The following is a 10,264-nucleotide window of genomic DNA, read 5'->3' as shown; positions in this document are numbered from 1 at the left end:
TGCCTGATGTCCTCTGCCAGAGTTCAGAAGTTGTTTTGTGGAGTTTGCTCAGTGTTCAAATGTTCTTTCAATGAATTTGTGGGGGAGAAAGTGGTCTCCCCATCCTATTCCTCTGCCATCTTAGGACTGCCTCTCACACTTTTAAAAAATTTTTATGCTGCCTAACTGGTTTTTCTTATGTTTACAAGAAAACTCAGAAGTGTGTGTGTATTGTGTGTGTGTATTATACGCAAATCTGTAGTCTTTTAGGCATTTAGAACTCAGACCATCAGGGAGACAAAAGTGTGACATGGTGGGCCTTCCTATCTCCACTTTATGAATGATCCAGATACTTCTGTGGCCTGTGTGTCACCTGGCTATGTCTTTGACACTCTCTGAATCGATGAACATCTTATCTCAAACTCTGCTACTCTTTTTATTTTATTTTTATTTCTTAATTTTTTCATTTATATTGGAGTGTAGTTGATTATCAGTGTTGTGTTAGTTGAAGGTATACCACAATGTGATTCAATTATGCATGTATCCTTTTTTCAAATTCTTTTCCTGATTAAGTTGTTACACAATATTGAGCAGTTCCCTGTGTGCCACAGTAGGTCCCTTGTTGATTATCCATTTTTAATAGACCAGTGTGTACATGTCCATCCTAAACATGTTAGAGAGTTTGAGATTGCATGTTTTTTTAAGGTTCTAGGGGCTTGGGATGCCGCCCACAAACAGAGACCCCATTTTCTCCCACAGATTACAATGAGCACAAAATCCACAGGCTGCCCTTCCATGGGGAGATTCTTCCAACCAAGCCATATTACTGGAGATAGAACCTGGGAGTATGATTCACATTGTTGGAAAAGACAGTCGCTGACTTCCAACACGCGATGAGCCCAATGCCCTCACGGTGTGAAGATATAAGACACACATTCACACACCATCTTCAGTCTTTTACAGTCTGTTGCACAATTGTCACTCCTATGGTTTCAATCCTTTTGTTAAGAGTCTATTTCTGGAATCATGTATTTAACATCTCCATTCAAGGTCCATTTCACGTTCCATAGGAGTGGTGTTCCTGAACAAGGGCACATGTGTCAGCTTCTTCTCCTATGATTCTGATGTTCCCTGAAACTTCTCTGCCTGCCAGAGAGTTTGGGAAATGAATTTATGAACCAGTTGGCCCATGGGTTGCAGTTAATTTCTCACACTGGTATGGGCCCTGTGTCTCTCACACTGTGGCTGTTTGAGCTGGTCTGTTTTTTCTTTCTTTGTCTGGGTGCAATGTTCCATTCTTTCTCCAGCTTCTAGGAGAGATATAGTCAGCCCAAATGCATGTAAGGTATAGATACACTGTCCCCTGGGGCAGGACAGCAGGGCCCCCTTTCCCTGGCTTCATTCTTGTTCCTGTTTTTTTCTCTTAGAGTTTCATTGTCGCTTTGTGTCCCTTCCAGAAACCCCTGTCCCTCAGAGGTGACCACATGGGAATAGTCTTAGCTGTCTGCTATCTTTGGTACCTTGGGAGAACATAACTTGCCTTCTTCCTTATCTGCCTTGGGGCTCTATAAGACTTCATGTCTGGTCATCGCCTCCAATTAACCTTGAACTTCAAGATCTCCTGCCCCACAAAGAGTGTCTCAATCAAATTTAAAAGTTTGCAGGCAATAATGAGCACAGGAGAACTCATATTTCAAGGAATTTCCAATAAATAGTAAGCTTCCCTAACACAAAGTATCTTTCTTATTCATGCTTATACCTTTACAACCTATAAGATTTCCTTCTATAACATGGCCATTCTTTGGGTTCATTGAATTAATAAGCCTATAGAGAATTATTTTATAAGGCAAAGTGTCCTCTTTAATGGGAATGAAAAAAACTATTTTTCAAATGTGATGATACATGTGTGTTTTTGTGTCTAGGGATTTTCTTAAGTATGACTAGATAAAATGGACTTGATTACTCAGTGGGAAAGATAACCTGAATCTTTTCCATATGGAGGTTGGCCGTGACTTTCTCTCTGGAGAAAGAGGTTTTGCTTGGGAAACAGCAGTAGGTTAGGGCAAAAAACCTGTTCTTGTATCACAGACAAAACTGTAGGAGGTACGTTCTGAGCTCCAGGAGTCAAGCCAACACTCTCATGCCTCCTGATGGTTAAAAATCATGATCTGGTTTTCATTTTTGTTTCCAGTGCCAGTGCTCCTGGGTCAACATGCTAATTTGAAAACTCACTGCATACATTTGAATATTGTGCATACTCTTAACTCCATAGAGGGGAGATAAAATTAATAGGGTTCTGTCTTTTCACTAGTCTAGGATGATTTTTAAATTCTACAAAAAAAAAAAAAACCTTCCATTTTGCTTCATTGTTCTCAAGCTCTTTGAAATTGCAGAAATGATAATGGAATTTAATAATTATCATCTTACTCTAATCAATGTGAAAGAAGATTGGTCTTTCTTGAATGAATTATTTCATCTACAGTAACCAGGTAATTTTCATCGTTGCTTGATCTGAAGTCCACTGACCCAAATTGGGTGATTAAGAGGGTCCATAAACTTCTAAGAAAAAAAGAAAAAAGAAACACCTTTCTTTCACCGAGATTTTGTATTATTTTCAATTATGTACATAGGTAACCGATTACCTGGTTCTTTGGCTTCAATAGAAATGACTGTTATTTTAATATCACAATGCAGTTGTTCCACATCTTAAAATGCCAATTACTCTAATCACTATTTTAAAATTATACTGTAAGACTTTCCACTAGTTCTTGTTTTGTTTTTTAAATATGCTACTAAAGAAGCACAGACATTGCTGTACACAGATTTATTCATTTATATTTAAGCCACTAAATTTCAATATAATTCAGTTGTGGCTTTATATTCCTGTGCATATCACTTTGTGCCTTTAAAATATTAACCCCAGAAGAGTCTATCGGCTAATCAGATAGCTAACAGGAAGCAAGGCACAGAAAAAGCTAAGAACATGAGATCCACTCGTTTATTTATTCATACCCCCATTTTTTTTGCATCTACATTTCTCTTGCTCAACCACAGCCTAAGACATCTGACATCTCTCTTTCCACCAGAACCCTCCTGGGGTCTTCAGCTATTTAAGAGTCCTTTTACCTAATGATACATGAAACTCAGCAAACTATTTCTGAAGAGGAGAGAGCATGGTTTGATGTCCTGCAAAAGAGTCATTGTCTATTAGAATAAGGGTGATATTTTGAATATATATATATATAAGTTGGGCTTCCCCAGTGGCTGAGCGGTAAGGAATCCACCTCCAATGCAGGGACCTCAGGAGATTCATGTTCAATTCCTGGGCTGGAAAGATGCCCTGGAGAAGAGCATGGCAACCCACTCCAGTATTCTTGCCTGGAGAATCCCATGAACAGAGGAGCCTGGAGGGCTACAGTCCGTGAGGTCGAAAAGAGTCAGACATGACTGAAGCAACTTAACACACACTCACACATATAAGCTGAAGTCTGATCAAACTGTCAGCTTCTAAAAACAGCGGTGCTCTCATTGGGCTCCTATCAATCCCACATCTTTAGGACAGACTCTAAGTATAGAATCACCTTTTCACTTCCATTAGGAGGACAGATGCCAGTTTAAATGATATGTCACCTACTGGTGATTATCTGAATATATTGTATTTGCTTCCTGCTGGGACAGAGATGAGGCTGGGGAATATCCAGGGCACTGCAGAATTTAGGGGTAGCTTGGTCCTACTTAGGGTGGGTCTCTTACAAACATGAGGGTTCAAGTCATTAGTGCAGTTAAGTGTGATTGTACTCAACTCCTCCAGTTTGAAGTCAGTTTTTCCTACTGTATGTAGGAAAATAACATTTCAAATTTTAGTCAAGGGACTTCCCTGGTGGTCCTGTGGTGAAGACTTTGCCGTACAGTGCAGGGGGTGCAGGTTTGATCCTTGGTCGGGAGCTAACATCCCTCATGATGAAACATGAAAACATAAACCAGAAGCAGTATTGTAACAAATTCAATAAAGACTTTAAAAAAAAATGGTCCACGTTTAAAAAAATCTTCAAAAAAAATTTTGGTCAAAGGATTTGTTGAGGAGGGACAAATCGAAATGCTTTTCTTGACGCTCGAACAGCGTGGAGTGATGGGCTTCCCTTGCTGTGAGAATATGGGTGCCATCACCACGCTCAAGCCCAGTGGCTGTCAGACGGGGTTCTGCTCCCTTGCAGCTCTGCCTGTATCCTGTGAAACCAATGCCCTCAGCTGCTGAGTCATCACAGTGCACAGGAGCTGCATCCAGTGAAAATCAGCCTCAGGCTCTTCGATATTTACCCAGCATATTTTGGGAGACAACCCAAAGCTGAGTATGGGCCTTGGGCACCCCCGTGCAGTAGCACCATCTGGGACTGTAAAGCCCGCTTCTGTTTCTCAAGGTTTTTATAACCCCTTAGCAACCCTGTCCTCAAGCATCCTGTGCCTGCATGTTGTGGTAGCCACGCCCTAGCCACCCTCCTACCCATGGAATATTAGCAGGGCAGAGTATTAGCAGGGCAATATGCCCTTCATCAGGAGAGAGCTGTCAGCTGGAAGAAGCAAGTGTTTTAAAGGGATGGGATTCTTAGTAAGCTACCAGTGGTAGGAAGAGAAACCTGGGAGCTCTCCCAACAAGGCACTTGCCCTTCACTGACTTTGAGTGAGTCAGGAGGGAAAGTGTGTCAGTTGCGCCTGATCTGATCGGATGAGGTCTTACAAGAAGCTTTCTAGATCAGAAATGGAAGACCTTAGAGCAAAGGCTGGAGAAGGCAATGGCAACCCACTCCAGTACTCTTGCCTGGAAAGTCCCATGGACGGAGGAGCCTGGTAGGCTGCAGTCCATGGGGTCGCTAGGAGTCGGACACCACTGAGCAACTTCACTTTCACTTTTCACTTTCATGCATTGGAGAAGGAAATGGCAACCCACTCCAGTGTTCTTGCCTGGAGAATCCCAGGGACGGCGGAGCCTGGTGGGCTGCTGCCGTCTCTGGGGTCACACAGAGTCGGACACAACTGAAGCGACTTAGTAGTAGTAGTGGTAGTAGAGCAAAGACAGCTCCCTCTGCTCTAGAAGGAGGCAAACTTACACACTATGGAGAGAACCATGCCTGGTGGGGACCAGCATGCTGCCCTAGGATGCAGACTCACCATAGTGGCAAGGAACTGAACTCTGCCAGCCACCTGGATGAACCTGGAAGAGGAACTGAACTCCAGGTAAGAACCCAGCCTGGCCCAAATCTTGATCTCAGTCTTCAGAATCCCTGAGTAGTGTCTGGCTAACCTGGGCCCCTATTTCTGACCCATAGAAACTGAAAGAGAGTTTGTGGCATTTGAGATTCTAAGTCTGTAATTTCTTTACACAGAAATAGAAAACTAATGGGGCTCCAGAGAGTCTTAACTTTTGTGTGTCATGGACCCTGTGGGAAGTCTGGGGAGCCTATAAACTTCTGCTCAGAGTTAATTTTTAAATGCCTATAATAAAATATATAAGGTTACAAAGGAAAGGCTGAAATAGGCTAATAAAAATATTAAAAATGTATCTGCATCAGAGTAATATATACATTCACTTCTTCACATATTAAGTGATAGGATCTTGTGGTAGATCTAAGAGCCACTTAACTTTGAAGAAATGATGAGTGCAAGTCACCTTTTGAAATACCCACAGTGACAGAAATGCAATATAAAATCACCTGTCATTTTGTGGGTGTCAAGGAATCAAGACTGCTAGTTCTCTTGTGGTTGGTTGCTTTCATTCACAGTCGAAGCAGATGCCAAATTTCAGATAGTTAATGAACTTAGAGAAGGCAATGGCACCCCACTCCAGTACTTTTGCCTGGAAAATCCCATGGATGGAGGAGCCTGGTAGGCTGCAGTCCATGGGGTCGCTAGAGTCGGACACGACTGAGCGACTTCCCTTTCACTTTTCACTTTCATGCATTGGAGAAGGAAATGGCAACCTACTCCAGTGTTCTTGCCTGGAGAATCCCAGGGGCGGGGGAGTCTGGTGGGCTGCAGTCCATGGGGTCACACAGAGTCGGACACGACTGAAGCGACTTAGCAGTTAGCTGTTAGCAATGAACTTAGAGATATTCTTTTGTTTGTTTGTTTTTCCATCCTAGCACATGGACTTCTGTGTTCTATTTAGGTTAAAGCCCCAGATGAGAAAGTTCTTGGGCTTCTTCCAAACTCAGTGTTATAAGTTGGCTTCATTTTTCTGATCAATCTCTGTATTTTCCAAGATGGCAGTCTCCATCAAGGGCACTGGTCCCTGGTTCCCATCCTCAGAAGGGCCACCCTCTGTTTATCTCTAGCTGATTTTTCTTTAATTACATGGATTACTCAATTTGTATGTGTGATTCATGTCTTTTTGATTATGCAGAATTAACTTTAATGGAACACAGCTGCACCAAGATAAACTCTGGGTGTATCTGTCTGGATTTCCAAATGTTGGTGTTGCAAACACCTTCCTGGGGGAGACCAAAGCCGATAGCTCAAATGACAGAGCCAGGGTTTGGGGCTGTGGCCCTCCTTTGGTCTACACCTGCCCACCTCTGCTCCCTTCTCTATTCCTCAGTCTTAATGTGGACCAGGGGCTTCCCTTGTAGCTCTGTTGGTAAAGAGTCTGCTTGCAATGCAGGAGACCTGGGTTTGATTCCTGGGTCAGGAAGATCCCCTGGAGAAGGAAATGGCAACCCACTCCAGTATTCTTGCGTGGAGAATCTCATGGACAGAGGAGCCTGGCAGGCTACAGTCCATAGCCTAGCAAGAGTCGGACACGACTGAGTGGCTAAGCACACACACACAATGTGGACCCGAGTGGGTGCTTGGGAAAATCTGTGTTCTGCCCACTGCTCTCTCCACTGTCAGAGTTATAAATTGATGCTCTCTGCTCTTGGCTGAGCTGTAAATCACTCTAATATGTGTTTCCCAATTATTCCTTCACTTTCTTTACTCTTTAATTTTTCAAAAAATTATAAACATGTGGTTTTAAAATTTTAAAAGTCCTCAGAGCTGATGATTCCTTCCTTCTCTTGTCCCAAACTTGTGTCTATATTTTCTTTCCCTCTGTTACTTCCTTAGCTTTATATAATATTCCTATTGTTTTTTGATTTATTAATTTTACATGAAGGCTGTTGATTCACTGTTAAAAAGGGGGAGTTTCCCTCACTTTGCACCCCATTTCCTATGGATGGTAATTTTATTGTCTTAGCTCTATGACTTGATTTGATCATATCTCTATTTATATCAACTTTGGCACCTCTGCATACTCTTCCTTCTTTTCTTTTTCTGTTTCATTTTCTTTCAAATATATATTTGCTCTCACATTGTCAAGCATAATGTTATTTATCTTTTCTTCTTAAATCAAAATTATATTTTCTATAGTTTCTCTATAGATTAATTTTAAGAGTAGGAAATTAGCAAAGTACTATTATATAACTTTGACTATCAAAATATTATTCTTTGTGGGGCCAAATGATTGATAAGAACACAGGTCTAAAGTGATGACCTCCTGGAAAGTGAAAGTGAAAGTGCCAATCATCAAGGTCAAATGATTCTCATATTGTTTATACCACCAAGGGATTAACCTCATGTTTAATTTTTGTTTAATGATTTGATAAACATTTTATGGGGAGGATTTTTTTCCTCTCATTTCTCTTTGAGTTGTCAATTACTTTTATTTTTAGGGGGTCTTCTTAATAAAGAATAACATGAGTTCAGCCCCCAATTTTGGAGACCTTCCCCATACCAATTAAATCAGAATTTCTGTGGATGGAACTCTTGCATAAGATTATTTTAAATCCAAGTATTCCTAAACAAGGGCTTCCCGGCTTTTGCTAGTGGTAAAGAATCACCTGCCACTGCAGGAGATGCAAGAGACACAGGTTTGATCTCTGGGTTGGGAAGATTTCCTGGAATAGAAAGTGGCAACCCATTCCAGTATTCTTGCCTGCAAAATTCCGTGGACGGGGGAACCTGGCGGGTTATAGTCCATGGGGCCACAAAGAGCCAGAAATGACTGAGTGCATTCCTAAACAAAGACAAAGTTGAATCAGATCTACTTAAGAGAGGAAGGGCAATCATTGCAACTACAGAACCTACCTCCAGCTCTAGGAATAAGGAGTCCAGCTCTAGGAATAAGGAGTCCTGTGGACTGGTCCCTTAGGGAAGTGCATCTAAACATTTCCATACAGATACTGTGGGTGGCGGAGAAGGCGATGGCACCCCACTCCAGTACTCTTGCCTGGAAAGTCCCATGGACGGAGGAGCATGGTGGGCTGCAGTCCATGGGGTCGCTAGGAGTCGGACATGACTGAGCGACTTCACTTTCACTTTTCACTTTCATGCATTGGAGAAGGAAATGGCAACCCACTCCAGTGTTCTTGCCTGGAGAATCCCAGGGACAGGGGAGCCTGGTGGGTTGCCATCTATGGGGTCGCACAGAATTGGACACAACTGAAGCGACTTAGCAAGCAAGCATGCAAGCAATTGTGGGTGGAGCTCTACATACAGGAATAGCCCAAAGCATGTGACTCAGTCCTCACCTGTCACCATAGCTCCAACTTCCTTAAGAGCCAGGTATAGATGGCAATTCCTGATCCCACTGCAAAGGAGTCATAATAATTAAAAAAAAAAAAAATTGTTACTAGGTAACCAAAAAGCAGTACTGTTCAATCTACAAAATCTACGCACTCAGGGCCCTCTGGTTTGATAAAATACTGCAATGCTCCATTCTTCTGTTAATTTCTGATTTTTTTTTTTCCTGAATTCCTTTTGGTAAGAAAACTTCTAGAATCTGAATCTATACTTTTAGCTCATAAGTGAGCTAATGGGGTTATTTCCTAAACCCCGTGACTTTCTGTTGCTGAGGTAGAGAGTTACTGTTAGAATCTGAACACTATTGTCTAGTTTGTAAATGATCCCCAGGCTGAAGTGAAACAGAACTCTTAATGTATTTTTGATGAATATTAAAAATTCATGAAAAAAAATAAAAAGTAGGATAAATATTCAAAAGAGTCTGGTTTGGGTTTACATGCCTTAAAGTTATTCTCTCTCTCATCCTCTCTCCCTTACTCTACAAAGAATATCATAAAACTTCCACGTCTGTCCACATTATGGAAAGTCAATTTGATAAGAATGTTGTTATGTCTGTAACCTGTCAGGGGTAAATTGAGTAGAAAATTATGCATTTCCCCAGTAAAACCAAGTGTTAATATGGAAATTCTCATTAAAAGCCCTAAGAAGCTACAGATGTTTGAGAAAATGTCACTGATTGCTTCGACCTGACCTTTTTTTTTTTTTTTTTTTTTTTAACAGTGCCTTCCTTCAGCCCATCTTACCCCGTGTTATCAGTTTCAGACCAGGAGGCTTTTTTAGAACCACTGGATATGGCATTAACTCATTTTATCCACACCGTCTCCTCTTCTGTCCCCTGCCTGCTGACAACAGCTCTCGGCATGGTGCTGTGGGCAGGAAAAATGCAGCAAGTTTCTCCTTCAGTAGATAGGACATCCCATTCAGGTCACTCATGCAGCTCATTTTAAATAAATTGAATCAACTTCTGCCTATTATCTGCTTGTCCTTGAACTAAGATAACATTGGACATTCAGTTATCACTCAAAGAAGGAATTATGAGGGTGACAAAATTTGCTGAGTGCTCCAAGGCCAGGTTTCACAGAACTTTATTTGGGTAGGACTGGGGAAGGGAACTTCCATTGCTCCAGTCAAGTCGTGTGTTAACTGTTAACAGTGTGCCCTTGCTGGAAAGTTTCAGAAAGTTTGAAAATTTGAGAATATTTTCAACCCAGCTTTATTCTTGTGAGATGACTGAGGTTAACAGCCTTACTGACTCAACAGACATGAATTTGTTAGTGAAGGACAGGGAAGCCTGGCGTGCTGCAGTCCATAACGTCACAAAGAGTCAGACATGAATTAGCAACTGAACACACACAAGAGCTGGTGCTTATCCCAGAAGTCTGGGGATGCCTAGCTCCTTCGCAGAGGACCTCTTGTCATTGGAATTTGCCCTCTATAGTACTAGCAAATCAAGAGACTTAATAACTCAAATTCTTATCCAGAAGTTACATAAGGAGTAACAGAAAGACTTTTTTATTTTTTGTGGCTACTCGGTCTTTGTCGTGGCATGTGCAGGCCTTCCCCAGTATGGCTCATGGGCTTAGCTGCCCCAAAGCATATGGGATCTTAGTTCCCTGACCAGATATCTAAAACCCTTGTCCCTTGCATTGGAAGGTAGATTCTGGACCACCAG

At 41.8% G+C, this 10,264-nt stretch overlaps 1 long non-coding RNA gene across 1 annotated transcript; it reads left to right on the top strand.

The window, feature by feature from the left end:
• The first annotated feature begins 4,914 nt into the window (after positions 1-4,914).
• On the top strand, positions 4,915-9,385 carry LOC123329096. The gene is made up of 2 exons (XR_006544243.1): positions 4,915-5,211; positions 9,313-9,385. It is a non-coding gene; the product is annotated as an uncharacterized LOC123329096 (long non-coding RNA).
• The last annotated feature ends 879 nt before the right edge of the window (positions 9,386-10,264 follow it).

This window comes from Bubalus bubalis, chromosome 14 (assembly GCF_019923935.1).
Source record: "Bubalus bubalis isolate 160015118507 breed Murrah chromosome 14, NDDB_SH_1, whole genome shotgun sequence".
NCBI classification, from domain to species: Eukaryota; Metazoa; Chordata; class Mammalia; order Artiodactyla; family Bovidae; genus Bubalus; species Bubalus bubalis.
This window is presented reverse-complemented; position numbering and strand designations above follow the sequence as displayed.